The sequence below is a fragment of the Heterodontus francisci genome, chromosome 3, assembly GCF_036365525.1.
Source record: "Heterodontus francisci isolate sHetFra1 chromosome 3, sHetFra1.hap1, whole genome shotgun sequence".
NCBI classification, from domain to species: Eukaryota; Metazoa; Chordata; class Chondrichthyes; order Heterodontiformes; family Heterodontidae; genus Heterodontus; species Heterodontus francisci.
The window spans coordinates 96,853,722-96,875,041 of record NC_090373.1 but is presented as its reverse complement, the minus strand read 5'-3'; the positions used below and the strand labels follow the sequence as shown (position 1 = coordinate 96,875,041).

The following is a 21,320-nucleotide window of genomic DNA, read 5'->3' as shown; positions in this document are numbered from 1 at the left end:
ATTACACTATGTTGAAATTGATACGAGAATGCCATGAGGATTGGAATCACCCAGGATATATATGGAGACTGTATGGGTAAACTTTGTACCAATCTGAGAGGAACAAAATTCCTTGTATTTGTATCTTTCACTTTATTTTCAAGCATGATGGCATTAAAGAAATCCAGCAGTGTTAATGTTTTTGACAGTAGGAAAATAAGTCATCCAATTAAAATTCAGGTGTAATAAATGGATTTAACTGACTTAACAACCAAAAAAGTATTCAGTCACTTGACCAGAGTTTAATACCAATTCCACACAGGCAGCAAACAGTGCAAGAATGTTTCCAATTGAGTGACTTATTTTCCTACTGTGAAAAACGTTAACGCACTGGTGGATTTGTTTCATCCCATCATGCATGAAAATAAAGTGAAAGATGCAAGAAATTTTGTCCCTCTCAGAACTGGTACAAAATTTGCCCATACAGTCTCTCCATATATATCCTGAGAAATTCCAATCGTCATGGGATTCTCACATCATAATCGAGTAATAACATCCCACCTGTTACTGCAACATGAAATAAAACCTTCTTGATATCTTTATGTATCTTTCACCTTTCTAATCACCCCTAATTACATAGCAGAAACCAATGTGATATTAAAAGAGTTATATCTGCTGAAATTCATTCGAATGCTTCTGCATACTGATGCAAAGATGATTAATAAGTTCCCAAAGTTAGAATGAACAGGGGCTAGATTTTCCTCTTTGTTTAAAAGGAGAAATGTCTATTTTAATTTTTTTTAAAGCAGTTTATGATTTTAGAATTTGTGATGCCTGAGAATATGATTTTATTAATAGCAATGAAACATCATAGCCACTCACAATGCACTCATAATTCTTCTTTCTTTTCTGTGCTTAGTGGTACATGAGGTAACCCTGTTCTTTAACTGCTTTTACCTCCAGCAGATCATGCTCTGAGTTGTTTGCATAACAAACATCCATTTTTATGTCTTTAGCCTGACCAGAGGGATTAGCTGTATGCAATTGGTCTATGATGGGTGTTGGAGGGGGTGGTGTGTAGGGGGGGTCACCACCTTACTACTTTCAGACACAAGTATCCCACCATATGTCAACCCAGTATTCAGAACTCTCATTTCCCCTTGCCAGACTACATCCATAGTAATGATCCTTAAATCTTTTCAAGCAGCAACTGAACTAATTAATTGGGAGAATTGTCAAAATGTTTGTTAATTCAACTGAAGAGTGCTCAAAAGTTGCACAATGGAAATCATGGAAAGTTTGATTTACTATCCAGGTCCTTTGATATTCTGATAAATTCAGTGCTGGAGAAATGTGAATTGATTTGTTTCTGGTGCTGGGAGGGTAGTCCCTCAATATACTAAGGAGTCAACACACTTGTTCATGAGGTATATAAGATGCCATCTGACGACAAGACTTTCAACCAATGTGTAGTTAACAGAAAAGAAAAAGATACCAAATGGCATATGATGATACAGATATTAGAGGGTGTTGCTTTCTTGTAAGAAAATAGCATAGCCCACTTTGATTTAAAATCACAAAGTGGACCTGGTGAAAAACACAGATGAATCTGCTTAATTTAAAGAACAGATGAGAATAAAGGTAAGTTGTGAATAATATTATAGTGTAGCAGCTCAGGGCAGAGAATAGCAGTTGTTAAAGGCACTGTCAATCATAATAAACAAACGTAACGAATCAAAAATGTCCTTATAATCATTACTAATGGACCAAAGTTACTATTGCGATCTTAGCACTATGGGCTACCGGCCCCTTGACGCCATGGCTCACAGCGGGGTGGTGCGGGGCGGTAATGAGGAAATGGCAGAGACATTGAACGAATATTGTGTCAGTTTTCACAGTAGAAGACACAAATTACATACCAGAAATAAAGGATAACCAAGGGGCTAATGAGATGGAGAAACCTAAAATCATTAACATTAGCAGAGAAAAAATATTAGAAATACTTAAAAGCCGAAAAATCCCCAGGACCTGATGGCCTACATCCTAGGGTTCTAAAAGAGGTAGCTGAAGAGAAAGTGGGCTGAATTTTATCTTGACAGTGGGCTCATGGTGATGGGCCAGATGGCAGGGGGCGGCCCCACCTCAGCCCTGTTTTGGACCCCCGGCTGAATTCCACAGCGGGCTGCCGCTTAACTGTCCGCCATCAGGGTCCCCATCCCTTTAAGGACGGGGATCCCGCCCCCAAGAGTTGCTGGCCAATCGGAGGCCTGACAGCTCAGTAGTACTGATAGTGCCACAGGGAGCAGTGGCCACGGCCAGTACTACAGGAGGCCTGGGACCAGGAACAGCACTGGAGTCCTGGACCCCAGGTAGGTGTGGCGGGCTTGCAAGGACCCATCCAGTAGGCCCTGGCAAGGGGGTGGAGGAAGGTGGTTGTTCAGAGCAGGGAGGGGCTATTTGAGGAGGGGCGGCTTTTGCCACCAGGGGCCCTCCATAGGCTACAGCCTGCCTAAGGAGGAGGCCCACCCCACCCCGTAGCCCACAAAGAGTTTACATTGTTTTATTCGATGATGTCCCAGTGTGGCAGTGCTCCAAAATACCAGTGACATCGGGAAGCGGCCCTTAAGTCGCTATTAATTCGTCGCTTAAAGGCCTCAATTGGCCTCTGGGTGGGAAGACTGTCTTCGGCCTTTCCTGCCCCTGACAAAATCACATGGCATCAGGAAGGCGAAGGGCACTCAACCCCCTGCCTTCCCTCACCTCCCAGTCTGTATCTCAAGGGCCCATAAAATTCATTCCAGTGGATGCACTGGTCATGGTTTTCCAAAATTCCCTCGAGACAGTCCCAGTGGATTGGAAGTTAGCAAATGTACCACTGCTATTCAAGAAAGGAGCGAGAAAGAAAACCAGGAACTACAGGCCAGTTAACCTGACATCAGTCATTGATGGAGGATTGGTTAACAGACAAGAAACAGAGAGTAGGGATAAAGGGGGCATTTTCAAGTTGGCAGGCTGTAACTAATGGAATGTTGCCAGGATCGGTGCTGGGGTCTCAGCTATTTACAACCCATATTAATAACTTAAACGAAGAGATGGAGCGTAATGTATTCAAGTTAGAATCATAGAATGGTTACAGCACAGAAGGAGGCCGTTCACCCTGTTGTGTCCACACCATCTGTCTGCGAGAGACTTCATCTCGTCCCACTTCCTATCGTTTCCCTGTAACCCTTCAAATTTTTTCCCCTCAGATAAATATCCAATTCTGTTTTGAAGGCCTCAATTGAATCTACCTCCGTCATTCTCTGAGGCGGTGCTTTCCAGATCCTAACCATTTGCTGCACAAAATAATTTCTTCTCATGACGTCATTGCTTCTTTTACCAATCACCTTGAATTGGTGTCCTCTGGTTCTTGACTCTTCTGCCGATGGGAACAGTTTCTTCCTATCTACTCTGTCCAGCTGATTTTGAAGACCTCTATTAAATCTCCCCTTAATCCTCCTCTAAGTAGAACGGCTCCTGCTTCTCCAGTCTATCCATGTAACTGAAGTTCCTCATCCCTGGAACCATTCTTGTGAATCTTTTCTGCACTCACTCTAATGCTTCACATCCTCCCTAAAGTGTGGTGCTGAGAACTGGGCATAATACTTCAGCTGAGGGTGAACCAGTGTTTTATACTGGCTTGTCATAACTTCCTTGCTTTTATACTCTATGCCCCTATTTACAACGCCCCGAATCCCATGTGCTTTATTAAGCGCTTTCTCAACCTGCCCTGCTGTCTTCAGTGATTTACGCACATAGACCTCCAGGGCCCTCTGCCCCTGCACCCCCTTTAGAATTGTACCTTTTATTTTATATTGCCTCTCCTTGTTCTTTCCACCAAATGACTTACTTCACACTTATCTATATTAAATTTCATCTGTTACTTGTCGACCCTTCCATCAGTCTCTCTGTCCTCTTGAAGTTTATCACTAACCTCCTCACAGTTCACAATACTTCCAGGTTTTGTCATTCACAAATTTTGAAGTTGTGCCCTCTACATCCAAGTCTAGGTCATTAATATATATCAAGAAAAGCAATAGACCTAACACCAACCCTAGGGAATACCATTATATCCCTTCCTCCAGGCTGAAAAACAACTGTTCACCACTACTCTTGGCATCTTGTCACTCAGCCAACTTCGTATCCATGCTGCCATTGTCCCTTTTATTCAATGGACTTTGACTTTGCTGACAAGCCTGTTACCCAGCATTTTATCAAATGCCTTCTGAAAATCCATGTACACCTCATCAACAGCATTACTTCTTTAACCCTCTCTGTTACGTCATCACAAAACTCAATTAAGTTAGTTAAATATGATATGCTTTTAACAAATTCCTACTGGCTTTCCTTAATTAAGCCACATTTGTTCAAGTGACTGTTAATTTTGTTCGAAATATCATTTCTAAAAGCTTTCCTACCACGAGGTTAAACTGACTGTCCTGTAGTTGCTGGACTTATCCTTGCGCGCTTTTATGAACAAGGGTATTACATTTGCAATTCTCCAGTCCTCTGGCACCAATCCTGTAGCTAAGGAGGATTGGAAGATTATGGCCAGTATTTCCTCAATTTCCATGCTTACTTCCCTTAGTATCCTTGGATGCAGCTCATCTGGTCCTGGTGACTTAACAACTTTAAGTACAGCCAGCCTACCTAATAACTCCTCTTTATCAATTTTTAGCCCATCCAGCGTTCTCAACTACCTCTTCTTTCACTATGACTTAGGCAGCATCTTCTTCCTTGGTAAAGACAGATGCAAGGCACACACTTAGGACCTCAACCATGCCCCTGCCTCCATGCGTGAATCCCATTTTAGGTCCCGAGTTGGCCCCACTCCTCCTTTTAACTATTTATGTGCCTATAGAAGACTTTTAGATTCCCTTTTATAATAGCTGCCTGTCTCTTCTCAAACACTCTTTGCGTCTCTTATTTCTTTTTTTACTTCTCCTCTAAACATTCTATATTCAGCCTGGCTCTCAATTGTATTATCCACCTGACAACTGTCATATGCATCCTTTTTCTGCATTATCTTTCTCTCTATCACTTTTGCCATCCTGGGAGCTCTGCTCTTGTTTGTCCTACCTTTCCCTCTTGTGTGAAAGTACCTTGACTGTACTCAAATTATCTCCTCTTTAAAACTAGCCCATTGTTCCAATACACTTTTGCCTGCCAAACTCTGTTTCCAATTTACCTGGGCCAGATCCTTTCTCACCCCATTGAAGTTGGCCCTACCCCAATTAATTATTTTTATTCTGGATTGTACCTTGTCCTCTTCCAGAGCCAATCTAAACCTTATGATACTCTGATCACTGTACCCAAAATGTTCCTCTACTGTTTCTTGGTCCACTTGACCCACCTCATTCCCCAAAACCAGATCCAGCAGTGCCTCCTCCTCATTGGGACAAACAATGATCTAGAAAATTCTCCTGAAAACACTTCATAAGCTCTTTTCCCTCTCTGCCCTTTACACTATTACTATTCCAGTCTATATTAGGATAATTAAAGTTCCCCCATTATAACTACTCTATAATCCTTGCACTTGTCTATAATTTCCTTGCAAATTTGCTCCTCTATATCTTTCCCACTGTTTGGTGACCTATAGAATACACCCAGCAGTGTAATGGTATCTCTTTTGTTTCTTAGCTCTAACCAAATAGATTCTGTTCTTGATCCCTCTAGGAAATCCTCTCCCTCCAGCACAGTATAGTTCTCCTTAATCAACATTGCTATTCTTTCCTTCTCTAACACTTTGTATCCAGGAATATTTGGTACCCTGTCCTGCCCTTTTTTGAGCCAAGTCTCCGTTATTGCCACAACATCGTATTCTCCTGTGGCTATCTGTACCTGCAAGTCTGCTGATGATGCAAAGCTAGGTGGGAATGCAAGTGTGAGGAGGTCACAAAGAGGCTACAAATAGATGTAGGAGGCAGTAAAACAAAGGTTCACTAGATTGGTTCCTGGGATGAGAGAGTTGTCCTATGATGAGAGGCTGAGTAAATTGACTCTCTGGAGTTCAGAAGAATGAGAGGTGATCTCATTGAAACATACAAGATTCTGAAGGGGCTTGACAGGGTAGACATTGAGAGGTTGTTTCCCTGGCTCGGGAATCTAGAACACAGGAGACAGTCTCAGGATAAGGGCTCGATCATTTATGACTGAGATGAGGAGAAATTTCTTCACTTTCACTTAGAGAGTTGTGAATCTTTGGAATTTTCTACCCCAGAGGGTTGAATCCATTGTTGAGTATATTCAAGGCTGAGATAGACATATTTTTGGTCTCTCAGGGAATCAAGGGATCTGGGAGCGGGTGGGAAGTAGAGTTGAGGCAAAGGATCAGCCATGATCATGTTGAATGATGGAGCAGGCTTGAGGGACCATATGGTCTATTCCTGATCCTATTTCTTATGTTCTTATGTTCACCATTAACATTGTGGGACTAATTATCCTATGCACTCCTCGCTCAAACACTGAAGTGCAGAACAGTTGGTCTGCCCAAAATATGGCTGAACTTGGTGGGCCAGGTCATTTTCATGGCCCATTCACATATCTTCACAGCATCTTTCTGGCAACAATGGAGGAATCTGAGGCAGGAAGGCCCTTTCCTGCCTCACCTCCATCATTTCCCGGCTTGTGCTTGTTGTGGGCACAGGTCCATGTTAGGCATTTTAGGGAAGCCTGGAGAATGTAAAAGAGATGGGGGAAGGGTCAGTGAAATGGCTGCCTTGAGAAAATAAGCATTCCTAGGTTCAATTCACAGGAAATTCGACCTTTATTTGTGCAATATCTTTCTTACTACACACAAAGAAACTTATTTTTAAGAATACAGTTCATGAAAGTCTTATAAATTTGCCATATTCTGGTCTATTCCAAGTTTCATGTGAAGAAGAAATTCTGCTTGATGGAGCTTTATTTTCATCATGACCTTAAACCACACTTACCACAAGCATTTCACTTCTTCACACCCTGCCTCCTGTAAGGACTCCATTCCATTCTCCCAGTTTCTCCATCTCCGCCGCTCTGCTCTAATGATGCTACCTTCCACAACAGTGCTTCTAATATGTCTTCCTTTTTCCTCAACCGCGGATCCCCCCTCCAACTGTAGCTGACAGGGCTCTCAACCGTGACCGACCCATTTCCCGCACCTCTACCCTCAACCTTTCCCCTCCCTCCCAGAACTGCGATGGGGTTCCCCTTGTCCTCACTTTCCACCCCACCAGCCTCCACATCCAAAGGATCATCCTCCGCCACTTCCGCCACATCCAGCGTGATGCCACTACCAAACGCATCTTCCCTTCCCCTGTCAGCATTCCGAAGGGATTGTTCCCTCCATGACACCCTTGTTCACTCCTCCATTACTCCCACCACCTCGTCCCCTTCCCACGGCATCTTCCCCTGCAAACGCAGGAGGTGTCATACCTGCCCATTTACCTCCTCTCTCCTCACTATCCCAGGCCCCAAACACTCCTTTTTGGTGAGGCAGCGATTTACTTGTACTTCTTTCAATGTAGTATACTGTATTCACTGCTCACAATGTGGTCTCCTCGACATTGGAGAGACCAAACGAAGATTGGGTGACCGCTTTGCGGAACACCTCCGCTCAGTCCATAAGCAGGACCCGAGCTTCCGGTTGCTTGCCATTTCAACAACCACCCCCCACCCCGCTCTGATGCTCAGATCTCTGTCCTGGGATTGCTGCAGTGTTCCAGCGAACATCAACGCAAGCTTGAGGAACAGCATCTCATTTATCGATTAGGCAAGCTTCAGCCTGCCGGACTGAACATTGAGTTCAATAATTTCAGAGCATGACGGCCCCCTCTCTTTTATTTATTTTATTTTTATTTATTTTTTTAGTTTAGGGATACAGCACTGAAACAGGCCCTTCGGCCCACCGAGTCTGTGCCAACCATCAACCACCCATTGAAACTAATCCTACACTAATCCCATGTTCCTAACACATCCCCACCTGTCCCTATATTCCCCTACCACCTACCTATACTAGGGGCAATTTATAATGGCCAATTTACCTACCAACTTGCAAGTCTTTGGCTGTGGGAGGAAACCGGAGCACCGGGCGAAAACCCACGCGGTCACAGGGAGAACTTGCAAACTCTGCACAGGCAGTACCCAGAACCGAACCCGGGTCGCTGGAGCTGTGAGGCTGCAGTGCTAACCACTGTGCCACTGTGCCGCCCTTTATTTATGTTTAGTTATTTTTTTCTTCTTTATAACTTGGTTATTTTATTTTAGTTTTTTTTAGTTTGGTTAGATTGTTTCTACTGTGCCTACCCACTGTTTCTGTTTTTAAAATTTTTTTTTAATGATTGTGCTTGGAGTGCTTTGTGCTTTACAGTCAATTCACACCCTTTCTGTACTAACGCTTTTTAATTTGTTTCATCATTCATTTTTCTTACCATGTGCCTGCCCACTGTTTTTTTCATGTTTGTGCTTTGGGCCAGGGCTGTTCATTTTGCTGTCCATTAACACCCTCTCTGCACTAATGCTTTGTCTTTCAGCACAGCATTAACATACCATTTGCCTTTGTTCCATGACCACCTGGTCAGTTATTCTCAGAGCGGTTACAGGACATTCTGAAGGGGGAGGGTGAACAGCCAGTGGTTGTGGTACACATTGGTAAAAATGACATAGGTAAAAAAAAAAAGGATGAGGTCCTAAAAGCAGAATATACGGAGCTAGGAAGTAAGTTGAAAAGTAGGACCTCAAAGGTAGTGATCTCAGGATAACTACCAGTGCCACGTGCTAGTCAGAGTAGAAATAGCAGGATAGATCGGACAAATACGTGGCTGAAGAGATGTTATGAGGGGGACGGTTTTAGATTCCTGGGACATTGGGACCGGTTCTGGGGGAGGTGGGACCAGTACAAACTGGACGGGTTACACCTGGGCAGGACCGGGACTGATGTCCTAGGGGGAGTATTTGCTAGAGTGGTTGGGGAGGGTTTAAACTAAAATGGCAGGGGGATGGGAACCTTTGCAAGGAGTCAGTGGAGGGGGGATCATAGACAAGAACAAAAGACAGTAAGGGGAATAAGAAAAGTGATAGGCAGAGAAATCAAGGGCCAGAATCAAACAGGGCCACAGTGAAAAATAGTTGGAAGGGGACAAGTAATGTTAAGGCAGAAAGCCTTAAGGCTTGTCTTTTTAACGCGTGGAGCACTCTCTATAAAGTGGATGAATTAATCGTGCAAATAGATGTAAACAGGTATGATATAGTCAGGATTACGGAGACATGGCTGCAGGGTGACCAGGGATGGGAAATAAACATCCAAGGGTATTCATTATTTAGGAAGGACAAACAAAAAACAAAAGGCAGTGGAGTTGCATTGCTGGTTGAAGAGGAAATTAACGCAATAGATTGGGAAAGGGGAAGGTGCAGAGAGACCTGGGTGTCCTTGTGCACCAGTCGCTGAAGGTAAGCATGCAGGTACAAAAGGTGGTAAAAAAAGGCAAATGGTATGTTTGCCTTCATAGCGAGAGAATTCGAGTACAGGAGCAGCGATGTCTTGCTGCAATTATACAGGGCCTTGGTGAGACCACACCTGGAATATTGTGTGCAGTTTTGGTCTCCTTATCTGAGGAAGGATGTTCTTGCTATAGAGGGAGTGCAGCGAAGGTTTACCAGACTGATTCCTGGGATGGTGGGACTGACATATGAGGAGAGATTGAGTCAGTTAGGATTATATTCACTCGAGTTCAGAAGAGTGAGGGGGGATCTCATAGAAACCTATAAAATTCTAACAGGACTTGACAAGATAGATGCAGGAAGGATGTTCCCGATGGTGGGGGAGCCCAGAACCGGGGTCATCGTCTAAGATACGGGGGAAACCTTTCAGGATTGAGATGAGGAGAAATTTCTTCACCCAGAGAGTGGTGAGCCTGTGGAATTCACTACCACAGAAAGCAGTTGAGACCAAAACATTGTATGTTTTCAAGAAGGAGTTCGATTTCGCTCCTGGGTCTAAAGGGATCAAAGGGTTCGGGTCGAAAGCGGGAACAGGTTACTGAGTTGGATGATCAGCCATGACCATAATGAATGGCGGAGCAGGCTCGAAGGGCTGAATGGCCTACTCTTATTTTCTATGTTTCTATGTTACCTTGTCATATCAACACCTCTTTTGTTATCTCGTGCCCCACCTCCCCGCTTTACTTGCTTAAAAACTTTTTACATTTCTAATATTTGTCAGTTCTGAAGAAGGGTCACTGACTTGAAATGTTAACTCTGCTTATCTCTCCACAGATGCTGCCAGACCTGCTGAGTGTTTCCAGCATTTCTTGTTTTTATTTCAGATTTCCAGCATTTGAAGTGTTTTACTTTTATCTTAACACAAACGTATTGGAAAAGAAGCCGCTTTGCTTGATATTTATAAATATCCCTGGAGCAGGGCTGCCAGTGGTTGGACCAAAGGCCACCTTATATGCATATATACAGAGATAAATTTTCAGCAGAAAATATACTTTTTTAAAAACACACAAAAATTAAAATAATACATCAATGACTGATGACAGAAGTAAATGGTAAAGCTAAAGCAGGCAGAAAATAATTGATTAAACAGTAGAGGCAATAATGGGGGAAATGGAGATCAAAGCACAACTAAGCAGTTTGTGCTTTTTAACACAAAGATCATATTCTTTTTCCTGCAGACAGACTGTTGACTGTCTTTTTTTTTCTACACAAGAGGATTGAATCCATTGAGTATATTCAAGGCTGAGATAGACAGATTTTTGGTCTGTCAGGGAATCAAGGGATCTGGGAGCGGACAGGAAGTAGAGTTGAGGCAAAGGATCAGCCATAATCATGTTAAATGATGGAGCAGGCTTGAGGGGCCATCTCAGTGTCTACCCTGTGAAGCCCCTTCAGAATCTTGTATGTTTCAATGAGATCACCTCTTATTCTTCTAAACTCCAGGGAGTCAATTTACTCAGCCTCTCATCATAGGACAACTCGCTCATCCCAGGAACCAATCGTTTTGCTGCCTCCAAGGCAAGTATATCCTTCCTTAGATATGGAGACCAAAACTGTACACAATACTCCAGGTGTGGTCTCAAAAAGGCCTACAGAATTGTAGCAAGATTTCTTTAATCTTGTACTCTGATCCCTTGCAATATAGGCTAACATGCCATTGCCTTCCTGTAATGCTTGCTGTACCTCCATGCTAACTTCCTGCATTCTTTGTATGAGCACACCCAAGTCCCACAGAACATCAACATCTAGAAGTTTCACGCCTTTTAAAAAATGTTTTGCTTTTCTATTCATGCGACCAATGTCAATAACCTCACACTTCTCCACAAGTTCTGCACAGATAGTATATACAGACAAGCTGAAGCGCTACTGGCCATCCTTTTGGGGGAGGGTGAACAGCCAGAGGTCATGGTCCACATCGATACCAATGACATAGTAGGAAGAGGGATGAGGTCCTGAAAGCAGATTTTAGGGAGTTAGGAAGGAAATTAAAAAGCAGGACCTCCAAAGCAGTAATCTCAGGATTACTCCAAGTGCCACGTGCTGGTGAGCTTAGGAATAGGAGGATTGATCGATTGAACACGTGGCTGGAGAATTGTTGTAGGAAGGAGGGCATCAGATCTGTGAGGCATTGGGACTGGTTTTGGGGAAGGTGGGACCTGTACGAGATAGACCGGATGCACCTTAACAGGACCAGAACTAACATCCTTGCAGGGAGATTTGCTAGTGCTGTTGGAGAGGGCTTAAATGAGCTTGTCAGGGGAATGGGAACCTGAGGGGTAGCTCAAATTGGAAAGAAGCAAAGCTGGTAACAGGAAGTAGAAAAGTAGCAAGTGACATTAGAAGGCAGGCGAAACAAAGGTGAGCATCATCCAAGCTTAGAATGCAGAATGTCAAGAAGTCAAGGTTAAGGGCATTCTACCTGAATGCACCCAGCATTCGCAACAAAATAGATGACTTAAAGGCCCAATAGAATCACAGAATTGTTACAGCGCAGAAGGAGGCCATTCAGCCCATCGTGTCCACACTGGCTCTCTGAAAGAGAAATTTCCTCAGTCCCATTCCCCTGCTTTCTCCCCATAACCCTGCACATTCTTCCCTTTCATATAACTGTCTAATTTCCTTTTGATTGCTTCAATTGAACCTGCCTCCACCATGTTCTCAGGCAGATCTTTCAAGACCTTAACCATTCGCTGCGTGAAAAGGTTTTTCCTCATGTCATTTTTGCTTCTCTTACCAAATACTTTAAATCTGTGCCCTCTCGTTCTTGATCCTTTCATGAGTGGGAATATTTTCTCTCTTACTCTGTTCAGACCCCTCATGATTTTGAATACCTCTATCAAATCACCTCTCAGCCTTCTCTTCTCCAAGGAAAACAGTCCCAACTTCTCCAATCTGTCTTCATAACTGAAATTCTTCATCCCTGGAACCATTCTCGTGAATCTTTTCTGTACCCTCTCCAATGCTCTTACGTCCTTCCTCAAGTGCGGCAGTGAGAATTGGATGCAATCGACTGAGGCCGAACTAGTGTCTTATACACGTTCAACATAACTTCCTTGCTCTTGTACTCTATGCCTTTGTTAATAAAGCCCAGGATACTGTATGCTTTATTAACTGCTCTCTCAACCGGTTCTGCCACCTTTAATAACTTATGCACGTATACATGTTGGTCCTTCTGCTCCTGCACCCCCTTTAGAATTGTGCCCTTTATTCTATATTGTCTCTCCATGTTTTACCTACCAAAATGAATCACTTCACATTTCTCTGCATTGAACTTCATCTGCCACCTGTCTTGCCCATTCCACCAACTTGTCAATGTCTTTTTAAAGTTCTACACTATTCTCCGCACAGTTCACAATGCTTCCAAGTTTCATAAGAGGTAAATGGGTATGATCTAATTGCCATAACAGAAACGTGGCTACAGGGTCACCAAGACTGGGAACTGTACATTCAAGGATATTTGACATTTAGGAAGGACAGGCAAAAAGGAAAAGGAGATGGTGTTGTGCTAATAATAAGGGCCATATGGGATCAGTACATTAGTAAGGGAGGTTCTCAGATCGGAAGAACAAAATTTGGATAAAATGAAAGCAAAATACTGCAGATGCTGGAAATCTGAAATAAAAACAAGAAATGCTGGAAATACTCAGCAGGTCTGGCAGCATCTGTGGAGAGAGAAGCAGAGTTAACATTTCAGAACTGGCAAAGCTTGGAACTGTAATAGTTTTTAAGTAAATGAAGCGGGGGTGGGTGGTGGGGCAAGAGATAACAAAAGGGAAGGTATTGATAGGACAGGGTGACCAGAAGGTCATGGAGCAAAGGCAAACAGTATGTTAATGGTGTGCTGAAGGACAAAGCGTTAATGCAGAGAGGGTGTTAATTGACAGATAAATGATCAGCCCTGGCCAAAAGCAAAACATGAAAAAACACAGTGGGCAAGCACATGGTAAAACAAAATGAATGATGAAATTACAAAAATAAAATAAACAAAGAAAAAAGAAAAATAATTAAGAATAAAAAGGGGGGCCCATCATGCTCTGAAATTATTGAGCTCAATGTTCATTCCGGCAGGCTGCAGGGTGCCTAATCGATGCTGTTCCTCGAGCTTGCATTGAGGTCCACTGGAACACTGCAGCAATCCCAGGACACAGAAGTTGGCATGAGAGCGGGGGGTATGATGATATGGCAAGCAACTGGAAACTCGGGGTCACGTTTATGGACTGAGCGGAGGTGTTCTGCAAAGCGGTCACCCAATCTGCGTTTGGTCTCCCCAAGGTAGAGGAGACCACATTGTGAGCAGCGAATACAGTATACTAAATTAAAAGAAGTACAATTAAATTGCTACTTTACCTGAAAGGAGTTTTTTGGGCCTTGGATAATGAGGAGAGTAGAGGTAAAATGGCAAGTATTACACCTCTGGCAATTGCAGGGGAAGGCGACAATGTGTTGGAGGAATGGACCAGGGTGTCATGGAGGGAATGATCCCTTCAGAATGCTGACAGTGGAGAGGTGGGGAAGATGCGTTTGGTAGTGGCATCACACTGGACGTGGCAGAAATGGCAGAGGATAATCCTTCGGATGTGGAGGCTGGTGGGGTGGAAAGTGAGGACAAGGGGAACCCTGTCACGGTTCTGGGAAGGAGGGGAAGGGGTGAGGATGGAGGTGCGGGAAATAGGCCGGACACGGTTGAGGGTCCTGTCAACCACAGTGGAGGCGAATCCTCAGTAGAGGAAAAAGGAAGACATATCAGAAGCGCTGTCGTGGAAGGTTGCATCATCAGAGCAGATGCGTCGGAGACAGAGAAACTGGGAGAATGGAATGGAGTCCTTACAGGAGGCAGGGTCTGAAGAAGTGTATTCAAGGTAGCTGTGGGAGTCTCTGGGCTTATAATGAATATTAGTAGAAAGCCTATCCCCAGAGATAGAGACAGAGAAGTCGAAGAAGGGAAGGGAAGTGTCCGAGATGGACCATGTAAAGGTGAGAGAAGGGTGGAAATTGGAAGCAAAGTTGATAAAGTTTTCCAGTTTGGGGTGGGAGCAGGAAATGGTACCAATACAGTCATCAATGTACTGGAAAAGAGTTGGGGGAGGGGCCTGAGTAGCACTGGCACAAGGAATGTTCGACATATCCCACAAAAAGACAGGCATAACTAGGACTCATGCAGGTACCCATAGCAACACTTTTTACTTGAAGGAAGTGAGTGGAGTTGAAGGAGAAGTTGTTCAATGTGAGAACAAGTTCAGCCAGGTGGAGGACAGTGGTGGTGGATGGGGACAGGTTGGGCCTCTGTTCAAGGAAGAAGCGGAGAGCCCTCAAACCGTCCTGGTGGGAGATGGAGGTGTAGAGAGATTGGACGTCCATAGTGAAGAGGAGGCGGTTGGGGCCAGGAAACTGGAAATTGTCAAAATGGCGTAGGGCATCAGAAGAGTCACAGATTAGAATTAGAATTAGAATTAGAATATTACAGCGCAGTACAGGCCCTTCGGCCCTCGATGTTGCGCCGATCATCTGACCTACACTATTCCATTTACATCCATATGTCTATCCAATGACCACTTAAATGCCCTTAAAGTTGGCGAGTCTACTACTGTTGCAGGCAGGGCGTTCCACGCCCCTACTACTCTCTGCGTAAAGAAACTACCTCTGACATCTGTCCTATATCTTTCACCCCTCAACTTAAAGCTATGTCCCCTCGTGTTTGCCATCCTCATCCGAGGAAAAAGACTCTCACTATCCACCCTATCTAACCCTCTGATTATCTTGTATGTCTCTATTAAGTCACCTCTCCTCCTCCTTCTCTCTAACGAAAACAACCCCAAGTCCCTCAGCCTTTCCTCGTAAGACCTTCCTTCCATACCAGGCAACATCCTAGTAAATCTCCTCTGCACCCTTTCCAAAGCTTCGACATCCTTCCTATAATGCGGTGACCAGAACTGCACGCAATACTCCAGGTGCGGCCTCACCAGAGTTTTGTACAGCTGCATCATGACCCCGTGGCTCTGAAACTCGATCCCCCTACTAATAAAGGCTAACACACCATATGCCTTCTTAACAGCCCTATTAACCTGGGTAGCAACTTTCAGGGATTTATGTACCTGGATACCAAGATCTCTCTGCTCATCTACACTACCAAGAATCTTCCCATTAGCCCAGTACTCTGCATTCCTGTTACTCCTTCCAAAGTGAATCACCTCACACTTTTCCGCATTAAACTCCATTTGCCATCTCTCAGCCCAGCTCTGCAGCCTATCTATGTCCCTCTGTACCCTACAACACCCTTCGACACTATCCACAACTCCACCGACCTTCGTGTCATCCGCAAATTTACTAACCCACCCTTCTACACCCTCATCCAGGTCGTTTATAAAAATGACAAACAGCAGTGGCCCCAAAACAGAACCTTGCGGTACACCACTAGTAACTAAACTCCAGGATGAGCATTTGCCATCAACCACCACCCTCTGTCTTCTTTCAGCTAGCCAATTTCTGATCCAAAGCTCTAAATCACCTTCAACCCCATACTTGCGTATTTTCTGCAATAGCCTACCGTGGGGAACCTTATCAAACGCCTTACTGAAATCCATATACACCACATCCACGGCTTTACCCTCATCCACCTGTTTGGTCACCTTCTCGAAAAACTCAATAAGGTTTGTGAGGCACGACCTACCTTTCACAAAACCGTGCTGACTATCGCAAATGAACTTATTCTTTTCAAGATGATTATAAATCCTGTCTCTTATAACCTTTTCCAACATTTTACCCACAACCGAAGTAAGGCTCACAGGTCTATAATTACCAGGGCTGTCTCTACTCCCCTTCTTGAACAAGGGGACAACATTTGCTATCCTCCAGTCCTCCGGCACTACTCCTGTCGACAATGACGACTTAAAGATCAACAACAACGGCTCTGCAATCTCCTCCCTGGCTTCCCAGAGAATCCTAGGATAAATCCCATCTGGCCCAGGGGACTTATCTATTTTCACTCTTTCCAAAATTGCTAACACCTCCTCCTTGTGAATCTCAATCCCATCTAGCCTAGTAGGCTGTATCTCAGTAATCTCCTCGGCAACATTTTCTTTCTCTACTGTAAATACTGACGAAAAATATTCATTTAACGCTTCCCCTATCTCCTCTGATTCCGCACACAACTTCCCACTACTATCCTTGATTGGCCCTGTTCTAACTCTTATCATTCGTTTATTCCTGATATACCTATAGAAAGCCTTAGGGTTTTCTTTGATCCTATCCGCCAATGACTTCTCGTGTCCTCTCCTTGCTCTTCTTAGCCCTCCCTTTAGATCCTTCCTGGCTAGCTTGTAACTCTCAAGCGCCCTAACTGAGCCTTCACGTCTCATCCTAACATAAGCCGCCCTCTTCCTCTTGACAAGCGCTTCAACTTCTTGAGTAAACCACGGCTCCCTTGCTCGACAACTTCCTCCCTGCCTGACAGGTACATACTTATCAAGGACACGCATTAGCTGCTCCTTGAATAAGCTCCTCATTTCGTTTGTGCCCATCCCCTGCAGTTTCCTTCCCCATCCTACACATCCTAACTCTTGCCTAATCGCGTCATAATTTCCTTTCCCCCAGCTATAATTCTTGCCCTGCGGTATATACCTGTCCCTGCCCATCGCTAAGGTAAACCTAACCGAATTGTGATCACTATCGCCAAAGTGCTCACCTACATCTAAATCTAACACCTGGCCGGGTTCATTACCCAGTACCAAATCCAATGTGGCATCGCCCCTGGTTGGCCTGTCCACATACTGTGTCAGAAAACCCTCCTGCACACACTGGACAAAAACAGACCCATCTAAAGTACTCGAACTATAGTATTTCCAGTCAATATTTGGAAAGTTAAAGTCCCCCATAACCACTACCCTGTTACTCTCGCTCCTGTCGAGAATCATCTTCGCTATCCTTTCCTCTACATCTCTGGAACTATTCGGAGGTCTATAGAAAACTCCCAACAGGGTGACCTCTCCTCTCCTGTTTCTAACCTCGGCCCAGACTACCTCAGTAGACGAGTCCTCAAACGTCCTTTCTGCCGCTGTAATACTTTCCTTGATTAACAATGCCACACCCCCCCCTCTTTTACCCTCTTCTCTGTTCTTTCTGAAACATCTAAATCCCGGAACCTGCAACATCCATTCCTGCCCCTGCTCTACCCATGTCTCCGAAATGGCCACAACATCAGGATCCCAGGTACCAACCCATGCTGCAAGCTCACCCACCTTATTCCGGATGCTCCTGGCGTTGAAGTAGACACACTTTAAACCAAGTTCTTGCTTGCCAGTGCCCTCTTGTGTCCCTGTAACCTTATCCCCTACCTCACTACTCTCAACAGCCTGTACACTGGCACTGCAATTTAGGTTCCCATTCCCCTGCTGATTTAGTTTAAACCCCCCCGAAGAGCACTAACAAATCTCCCCCCCAGGATATTGGTACCCCTCTGGTTCAGGTGAAGACCATCCTGTTTGTAGAGGTCCCACCTACCCCAGAAAGAGCCCCAATTATCCAGGAAACCAAAACCCTCCCTCCTACACCATCCCTGCAGCCACGTGTTCAACTCCTCTCTCTCCCTATTCCTCTCTTCGCTAGCACGTGGCACAGGCAACAACCCAGAGATAACAACTCTGGTTGTTCTCGCTCTAAGCTTCCACCCTAGCTCCCTGAATTTCTGCCTTAAATCCCCATCTCTCTTCCTACCTATGTCGTTGGTGCCTATGTGGACCACGACTTGGGGGTGCTCCCCCTCCCCCTTAAGGATCCCAAAAACACGATCGGAGACATCACGTACCCTGGCACCTGGGAGGCAACACACCAACCGTGAGTCTCTCTCGTTCCCACAGAACCTCCTATCTGTTCCCCTAACTATGGAGTCCCCAATGACTAATGCTCTGCTCCTCTTCCCTTTTCCCTTCTGAGCAACAGGGACAGACTCTGTGCCAGAGACCTGCACCCCATTGCTTACCCCTGGTAAGTCGTCCCCCCCAACAGTATCCAAAACGGTATACCTGTTGTTGAGGGAAACGGCCACAGGGGATCCCTGCACTGCCTGCTGGTTCCCTTTCCTTCCCCTGACGGTAACCCATCTACCTACTTCTTTTACCTGAGGTGTGACTGCCTCCCTATAACTCCTGTCAATAATCCCCTCCGCCTCCCGAATGATCCGAAGTTCATCCAGCTCCAGCTCCAGTTCCCTAACGCGGTCTGCGAGGAGCTGGAGTTGGGTGCACTTCCCGCAGATGCAGTCAGCAGGGACACTCTTGGCGACCCCTACCTCCCACATTCTGCAGGAGGAACATACAACTGCCTTTACCTCCATTCCCACTATTCTAGATTCCCAATAAATCTACTGAAAAACCAAACGAAAAAAAAAGTCAAAACTTGTTCGCTTAGCAATCCGACGGACTGAAGTTTTAAATAAAAAGCTTACCTTATCAACACCCTAGAGTCCTTTTTTTTTGGTTAGAGGACGAGGGTGGGTGGGAGACACTACACGTGTAGTGTCTCGGGTACTGCCACTGCCCAAATAAATAGTTTTCCCCTACCCAGCAGTCCCCGGTCCTCCGAAACAAAAAAGGGATTAACTTGTAACTTACTGAAATTGACCGCTCAGCTGAAAGTCCGCTCCGCACCCCGTTCTATCAAGGCTGCTCCTCGCAAAAGACAAAGATTTTAAAACTGCCCAAATAAATAGTTTTCCCCTACCCAGCAGTCCCCGGTCCTCCGAAACAAAAAAGGGATTAACTTGTAACTTACTGAAATTGACCGCTCAGCTGAAAGTCCGCTCCGCACCCCGTTCTATCAAGGTGAAATTGACCGCTCAGCTGAAAGTCCGCTCCGCACCCCGTTCTATCAAGGCTGCTCCTCGCAAAAGGTGGGAAGAGACTGGACCAGGGGAGAAAAGATCGAGTCAAGATAGGAAGAAATAAGTTCAGTGGGGAATCTGTTTGGGCAGAGTTAAGAAACAGCAAGGGGCAGCAAACTTTGGTGGGAGCTATTTACAGGCCACCAAACAGTAGTGGTAGTGTGAGGCATGGCATTAATCAGGAGATTAGAGAAGCATGTAGCAAGAGTAATGCAGTAATCATGGGTGACTTCCATCTGCAGAATTACTGGGTAAACCTAATGAGCACTAATACTGTGGAGGACGAGTTTCTGGAGTTTGTTAGGGATGATTTTCTAAGCAGTATATTGAGGAACCGACAGGCTATTTTAGATCTAGTTTTATGTAATGAGAAAGGGCTAATTAATAATCTTATTGTAAAAGAACCTTTAGGGATGAGTGACCATAATATGATATAATTTGACATTATGTTTGAAAGTGAGGTAGTTCAGTCTGCAGCCAGGGTGTTAAATTTGAACAAAGGAAATTATGAAAGTATGAAGGGCAAATTGGCTGAGGTAGATTGGGAAAATACATTAAAAGGTATGACAGTACATAGGCAATGGATCGTCTTTAAAGAAATATCACATAGTTTACAGCAACTATGCAGTCCCTCAAGGCACAAAAACCCCAAAAGTAAAGGCAGTCAACCATGGATAACAAAGGAAGTTAAGGATTGTATAAGATTAAAATAAAAGACCTATAAAGTTGCCAGAAATAGTCGTAAACCTGAGGATTGGGAGGATTTTATGATACAGCAAAGGAGGACAAAGAAACTGATAAAGAAAGGGAGAATAGAATATGAATGTAAGCTAGCACAAAATATAAAAACGGACTGTAAAAGCTTCTCTAGGTACGTAAAACGCTAAGACAAATGTGGGTCCATTACAGGCAGAGTCAGGAGAAATTATAATGTGGAATAGAGAAATGGCAGAGAAGCTAAATGATTACTTTGTGTCTGTCTTCATTGAGGAAGATACAAGAAATCTCTCAGAACTAGAGATCCAAGGGATTAGGGGAAATGAGGAATTGAAGGAAATTTGTATTAGTAAGAAGGTTATATTGGAGAAATTAATGGGGTGGTTGAAGGTTGATAAGTCTTCAGGACCTGATATTCTACATCCCAGCATGTTGAAATAGTTAGCTTTGGAGATAGTGGATGCATTGATGATCATCTTCCAAAATCCTATAGATTCTGGGGTGGTTCCTGCAGACTGGAAGGTTGCAAATGTTACCTCACTATTTAGGAAGGGAGGGAGAGAGAAAACAGGGTATTACAGACCTGTTAGCCTAACATCAGTCGTTGGGAAAATGCTAGAATCTATTCTAAAGGATGTGATAAATAGACACTTGGATAATAATGATCTGATTGGGCATAGTCAACATGGATTTATGAATGGGAAATCATGTTTGACGAACCTGTAGAGTTTTTTGGGGATGTTACTAACAGAATTAATAAAGGGGAGTTGGTGGACGTTGTGTATTTGGATTTTCAAAAGGCCTTTGATAAAGTCCCACACAGGAGGTTGGTTAGCAAAATTAAAGCACAAGGGATAGGAGATAATATACTGGCATGGATTGAGGATTGTTTAACAGGCAGAAAACAGAGAGTAGGAATAAACAGGTCATTCTCGCATTGTCAGGCTGTGACTAGTGGGGTACTGCAGGGATCAGTGCTTGAGCCCCAGCTGTTCACAATATATATCAATGATTTGGATGTGGGGACCAAATGTAGTATTTCCAAGTTCGTGGATGACACAAAACTAGGTGGGAATGTGTGTTGTGAGGAAGATGCAAAGCGGCTTCAAGGGGATTTGGAAAGACTTTGTGAGTGGGCAAGAACGTGGTAGATGGACTATAATGTGGAAAAAGGTGAGGTTTTCCACTTTGGTAGAAGGAATAGATGTGCAGAGTAATTCTTAAATGGTAAGAC

General features: G+C 44.3%; 1 protein-coding gene across 8 annotated transcripts in view; it reads left to right on the top strand.

Annotated features, from left to right (window-relative positions):
- The window catches only part of opn5 (opsin 5), a 473,827-nt gene that overhangs the window by 326,618 nt on the left and 125,889 nt on the right, over positions 1–21,320 (top strand). The gene's annotated exons all lie outside the window — the stretch shown is intronic.